The following is a 7661-nucleotide window of genomic DNA, read 5'->3' on the forward strand; positions in this document are numbered from 1 at the left end:
ATTCTAATTAAAGTAATTTAAGGAAAAATACTGATGTTACAGCAAGCATAGAGGAAACCGTGAGAACTTTGTGAGGCAACTGATTTGCATTTACTTTCCAGGTTGGTATTTTTCCTTCACAAATGTCTTCAGGCACTTCAATTGGAATTTGCTTTATAAAGGCCAAGGAATTTGTTTGATCATCAATACCCATATGCTCAGAAGATGTTGAACAGGGAGTGTTGCTGATTACTAGAGGAGGTTTAGCGCCCAGAGATCCATCACAAGAGTGATGACAGTATTCAGATATTCATAAAATTTCTCATTAGCATGAGTACAACATACTTCTTTGAGTTTAAGAGACTCAGAGTTGAATCTACTTTTGAATGCATCCCAAAGGGCGTCTGAGGCCACTGGACTTCCATTTGTTTCACAATCAGCTTTTAATCTTGCAATCCATCCCTGTTTCAAATTTCTTGAATAATATGTCAACATCTCTTAGGAGGGGTTCAGGATGATGAGGTTCATGGGAAGGTTCTAGTTCTGGTTCAGAGGTTTGTTCAGGTTCAGGTTCCATGGATTGTTCTTGTTGTTGGTTGGGGGATTTCTCTTGTTCTTGTTGTTCTGTTTCTGGTTCAGTAGTTTGTTCAGTTCGAGGTTCAGTGGCTGGAGTTGAAACTGAAGGCGGAGAAAAACACAAGAAAGGGGGGATTGAATTATGTTATTTATCATTTAAAATTCCCTTTCTTTTCTTTAACGTCTTTTCTTTCTCCGGTTCAGTCATCTATTGGATTATGCTTTGATGTTGCAGAAGCATGAAGTGTAAAACTACATAACCAATAAGATGTTTATTTTAACTTCTAAGGATATCAAAACTTCTGACGAGTTCAGTACAGTTCTGCAGATTAAGGCTTGGAAGTTCTAAGTTAAAATGACATGAGCAGAAAATAAAAGACCCATTCACTTTTATCCTGGTTCACCTTCTAACTAAGGCTACCTCCAGTCCACCTTCTTTAGGTGATTTTCCTCTCAATAGAGGTCTTAATCCACTATAACCAATTCATGATTATAACTGCACGATCCTTCGTCGTGACTAACCATCCTACACAGCCAACTACTGTGACTAACCATCTAGACAATGACCCGTTCAGTGATCTCCGCGAGATATAACGTCCATTGACTCAGGCACCTTGCACAGTCTACCCACTGTGAATAACCCTGCACAACCAACCTATTGTGACTAACCCTGCACAGAAAACCACTGTGACTAACTTCCGATAATGAACCGTTCATGGATCCTAGTAGGATGTAACGTTCATCTATCTTCTGGAGATTACATATGTGCTTCTTAGTTAAGCAGATTGTCTCCTATTCTAAGTTCATAATTTAAGATAGAACACACTACGAGCAACAACTCTATGTGTTTTACATTTTGAATACAAGAAACATATGTCTTGCAGTCTTCTTGTCTTCAGCTTCTAGATGAGATATTCGCTTTTTTGATTGGTAAGCAGAATTAGAATATTTGCTCCTTTCTGATGATTGCTTCTTCAATCTGATTTTCATCTTCGTTCTTCTTTAAGCAGTTTAAGAACAACAACTCTTATGTAAGTTTGCTTCTTTAATTTTTTTCTTGAATATGGAGGTTAAAGTTTTTGAGCAATCACTCCTTCTTGTAAGACCATCTCCTTTAATTCTGATTAAGCATATGTTGAGCATTTGCACGAGGGATTGATTGCTTCTTCAGAAATATCTTCATCTTCTTTTCTCAGAATCACATAACGAGCAGCAACTCTTATATCCTTTGATTCTGTCTTCATCATCAACTTTTGATGCATCTTTAGTAAGTGGACTACTTAGTTTTCTTGTGACACATACTGCTCATTTAGCAGGAACTGTCTGTCTTCTCTAGAGTTCTTCTTCTGGGAGGCAGATGATAATAACGTTTTTATTCCATCATACACTTCATGTATGTTGCCTATTGAATAACTTCTGATACATGTCTTCAAGATTTCTTCTTTCATATTTTCATGATCAGTTTATCACTATAGGCTTTCTTCAGAATTACTTCTTGATCTTCACTCTATAGATGTATCCTAGATACATACTCTGATGCTCATTCTAGATGCATACACAAATACATACTAGAACGCATACCTTCAAGTCTGAAGCTTTGATCTATTGATAGAGCTTGGTATGTTACCGTTTGAATCTAGCCGTTGAGACTTGTTTGAATGTTATCTTGAATGCTTCGTCTGGATTGAGCCTTTTGTGACATGTGTTATTCTTGGCAGAACCTTATCCTCAACATGATGATTATAGTTGATGGCATGCTTCTTTGGATAATCTTGTCTTTTCAATGCTCTACATGTGGGTTGCTTCTTCTTTCAACCTTGGGAGTTGTTTCCTTTAAACGTTGCAACTGTTTTGCATGTGATGATGCTACTAACAGCTCTCCCTTAGATTCTAAGCTCTTTATATTTTACTTAATTTGTGTGATGAGTTGTAGCCTCTTCATTGGTACAACTGATAACACATTTAATTATCATAAGCAAACATGAAATACTTTCGAGTAACAACTCAATGTATTCAGTTTCTCTAGTCATTCAATATGAGCAATGTATGAACTGATCAAGTATTAGTGAACTTATGATGACTCCAATGGAGAATACTACTTAACAACAAAAATTTCTTTTTCACTCTTTTATGTTTTCTTCACATAGGCTTATAGTTAGTGTATAACAACACTATGGATTGATTCATCACATACTGAGTATGTGTTGCCTCTTGTGTAACTTCTGATGCATGGTTTCATACTTCTTCATTTATACTTTCATGCTCAGCTTCTCTTCTACAGATTTTCTCTCAAAATCTCCCTTTTGTTGCAATCTGTAGATGCACCATGGATACACACTCAATGTACTTTTGGTGTACAATGGACACACTATCAAGTTTGAAGTTTGATCTATATATATAGCTTGATGAGTTACTGTTGGAATCTAGCCGTTAAGATTCGTTTGAATATTGCTTTGAATGCTTTGTCTCGATTGAATCATGAATGACAAGTGTTGTTCTTGGAGGATCCTTATCCTTAGCGTGATGATGACAATTGGTAGCGTGTTTCCTTGATTAAGCTTATCTTTTTCAACGCGCCGCTGTCATACCCCAATTTTTTACCATAAGATCATACATCATGTACATCCCTATCATTAATCAAGAGCTTCACTTTGAAGTTCTGTTTTCGGTGTTTTGCTCGCTTCGTCTCTGTGATTATCTCTGAGGGGAATCATCAAGCACTTCTAGCTTTTAATTTGTTTTATACTAACCAAAATCCAAAAATATGTATTTTGTCTCTTTTTTTTTATATTTTAAAGGTAAAAGATCGGGAAAAAATCAAAACAGTGCAAGAAGAATTTTTTTTGAAAAATTGAAGGTGGAAATCGATTTACCCGTATTGGAAATCGATTTCCTAGGGCGAAAATTAAAAAAAAAAAATAGAGAGGGAAGCATTACATCATTTTGGGTGCAGTTACCGTGCATAGATACAAATCTATGCACCATGCATAGATTATTATGGACCTTTGGATCAAATTCTAGACATCAATTATAATTCCTCAATACTCAATACTCATCACTCAATACTCAATATTCAATACTCAATACTGGATTTCCAATAACTTATGTAGGCTTATGCACGGTGCATAAGGAAATCCTTATGCATATTAGCCAAAGCCCATCATTTTGGCACCTATTTTCTTTGATCATTTTTGGCATTTTACCAATTTTCCACCTCACCAAAATTAATTCCCTTCATTAAACCCCATTTTAAACTCATTTTACCATTTAAACACCAATTAAGCACAAATTAATTACCAAATGCAAAATGACCAAATTACCACTACCCTTACTCCAATTCTATAAATAGAGGCCTTACCTCTCTCATTTCACAAGCTTGGAAAGCCAATAAAACTCTTGCAATTTCTCTCTTCATCCCTACCAAATTCACCAAAGCTCTTTTTCTTTCATAAAGTTAGTGAGTCACATCTTTAACCTCACTAACTTTGAGCTAAACCACCATCCATTTCACTCTTTTTCTTCAATTGTTGAGGGATCAAGATTTGTGTTGGTGATTCTTGAAGTGGATCTAAGTTTTGTTTAAGATTTGGTAATTTTCTTCATCCTTTTTCATCTATCATAATCTGATTCTTTTGTGCTTGTGTTTGATGCATCTTTGATGCTACATTGGTCCTATTTGATGGTGAATTGATGGAAATTTCGTGCTCCAATTGATATGTGATCATAAGGTGTTTATATGTTTGTTTAACTCAAGTTTTATGCTTCATAATGCTATTTTTTTGAAAACTGTGCGCAGGAAATCGATTTCCTACAGAGGGAAATCGATTTCCACTATGTTTTTGCGCCAGATTTGAAAATCTGCACTCAGGAAATCGATTTCCCACTGAGGTAAATCGATTTCCACTGAGGCAGAATGTTTTTTTTTGCTTTTTTATGCTTGTTTTGGCTTCCTTCTTCCTCCACTTCATTTTTTCATTGGATCTTGGATGTTGATAGGTTTGAAATGACCAAATCTATAATATTAGATGAATGATATTAATGATAGTGTGAGTTGATTTATTTTATGCATTTTATTCTTCTTCTCTTTCTTTTTTTCTTTTGATCGATGAAAGTCTTAATACCTTGAGAATTCTTATGGATTTTTGGTAAATACTAGATCGTTACCTATTTTCTTTTCGTGTCGTATTGCTTTCAGAGAGTGATCTATATATCGCTTCTCTCGCATGCATTAGCACATAAAGTTTTGACCGGCCTCGTTGTAGGGTGATTTCTATATAAATCACTTGGCGATCTGCTTAACATAGCGCAATATTTTGTGTCCCAAATCAAAAAAGATCAAATATGGAAGAGAATCGTATGCGGTTGATTTAAGACTTATGGAGGTTTATCGTGTAGTCACTATGATTTTATCAAGCTTCTGATAAATGTCCATTGAATTTAAATCCGAGAACATCCTTCACTCACCATCGATCTTTATTACTAACTTTGATAACATACTTGACAAGTTTTAAGATGGTTATCTTTAACATCTAACAATTGACTTTAATTTCCGCATTTTATTATATTGCTCTTTATATTTTTCGCTTTATTTTATCATTTCATCATGTTTATGTTTCCGAGCATTTTGGAGATGTGGACTTTTGGACTTAGTACCTCTGGACCCTTATTCTGTTGTTATTCTGTGGTTATTCTGTCTATCTGGCATTGGATTGTTGTCTGTTTGTGTGTGCATGTATTTCCTTGAAAGCCCTTGATGGTTAATTCCAAGGCATTGTGATAAGGATTTTAGCCGAAAATAGCCGTTACTCTGCCCGATTTTTGTCAGAATTTTAATGTGCTTAATGCAAAGTGGTGCTAAAGATAATAAGTTCATCTGGATCCCCAAGTGATAATGTATTGGTTTAGTATTGATATTCCAAAGGATGGGAAATCTACCTCGACTTTTAATGTCAAGTGTCGGCTTCTTATTTCGGTTAGATCGTTTCTTTCCTTAGCTTTTATTTTACGTTAGGATAGCCTCTTCATCTCCTCCCCTTCTTAGATTTTCAAAATATTCTCCATTTTTCCAAAACCTTCTTATGTTTGTAAAACCTCTTTTAAAATTCCTTTTTTCTTTAAAAATATCTTTTGCCCTTAGTGGCTTTTCTTCAAAAGTTTAGACACGATTAATTGTTGTAGCAAGTTGCGATACCCCACGATTTTGAAGTTGATTGATATAATGAGATCTTTTCCATTTGATCGAGCTAGTGGCATACTCGTTGATTTTTATCCGAGTTGTAGCCCTTCTTTCATTTAAGATGCAAAGAACTCATTTGTTCTCATGCTCAAGATCAATGGCTGAGTATTCTCTCCGACGATGATAAAGTGTTTATTCCTTTTTAAAACCGTTTTCCCTTTTAAGTGGAACTAAATTTGCTCTGACTTCTCCATTGCACCGAGGAGGTATGTAGGCACAAGGCTTAATGTCTTTCCGAGCTTATTTTAAAATAAACAAATCCCTTTTTAGCACACACGACACATATTTTCAAAAAGGTTCCTATGGAATACCACAAATATGAGGGGTGCTTAAAACCTTCCCCTTGTATAATCAACATCCGTACCTAAGATCTCTTTCTTGTTTTAAACTTTGGGTTTTCTTCGTTCTTTTCCCTTTTCTTTTGAAAACAATAAAGCGCGATGGCGACTTTCACTGAAATATTGAGTCGAGTCAATTTATGGCTTTGATCTCAGATTTTCCCCACTACAGCTGCATCTGGGTTGGTTCTTCAATCAACCTTGGGAGTTGATCCATTAACTTCTTGCAACCGTTTTGCTAATGATGATGTTTATAACAGCTTTTCTTTTGATTCTGAACTTTTGTAGGCTGCAATTTTATTTTTTTTCTTGTCCACGTGTGCCTTTGTTGTTGTAGCTTTTTGTATGTCACTGCGTTACTATATCAGAAATTCTGATCTTCTATTCATGTGATCTTCTTTGTTTAAATCCTTGAAGCTTGTCTTGTTGAATTCTTGCTCTTTGTACCAGAACTTCTGATGTCGTGTCTTTCTGATGTTGTCGTATAAGGCTTTTATAGCATAATATCTACACACTCAGTGAAATCATTAGTAATAAAATTGTTACTCATAAAATATATTCTTGTTGTCATCAAAATCAGATTCTGAACATAGATTCTCAATCTTGTTCTAACACCGCGAAGCGAACTTTGTTGGGTAACATTTTATGAAACTTCAATATGTCATAACTTTTGAACCGTAACTCCTTTTTATGCACCGCTTGAAGCGTTAGGAAGCTAATTTGATATTCTATGTGATAGAATAGGATTGGTTGGAACTTATTGAATTAATTATGATGTTAATGTATGGATAACATGTAATTATGAAAGTGTGTGTTATGGATGAATGAATTTATGGCTAATATTCATGGATGTATTATGTGATATGATAACCATGAACGCGTGATTGAATTTCTATGTGTTAATTGATGCTTTGATGATTGGTTTGAGATCATGTTGTGTATATTGTGAAATGTTGGAAAGATATGATTGTGTAGTTTAAGAGGTAGAGATCGTCTTAAATGCATGAGTCTTGTTTTGTTGCACACTTACACAAGCATGAGTCTTTGAAAGTGGCAATGTCGGGTAATCTCGCGAAGATTATTTGCTTGTCCCAAATCTAACGAGTATGAGGTTTGAAAGCTTCACGATTATGGGGCTTTGAGGTGGTTATCTAGTTTGTAGAGAATGACTATCGACTTGCCGGAAATGATAACAGAGGGATCCACATGCATATCACATAGAGTCACACTTGAGTCGCACGTGTCGGTGTGAATTGTGTTGTGTGTGATTATGTGATATGATTGTGTGGAATGATTATTGGTGGATATGTATATATGTGGATTGTTGTGAATTGATATTGTATACTTGAGTGTATTTCATTGTTGGATTACAATGGTTGATTTTGGTAACTGGATATGATTACTCGAATAATGGAACCTTATTGATTGAGCTAAACATGTTAACATTGATATATGGTATATGAATGCATGTTTTGAGAAGAGTGATGAATTTGTGAGATGTATTACTGTTGTGTTTTACATTTCCCATTATT

This window comes from Vicia villosa, linkage group LG5, assembly GCF_029867415.1.
Source record: "Vicia villosa cultivar HV-30 ecotype Madison, WI linkage group LG5, Vvil1.0, whole genome shotgun sequence".
NCBI lineage: Eukaryota > Viridiplantae > Streptophyta > Magnoliopsida > Fabales > Fabaceae > Vicia > Vicia villosa.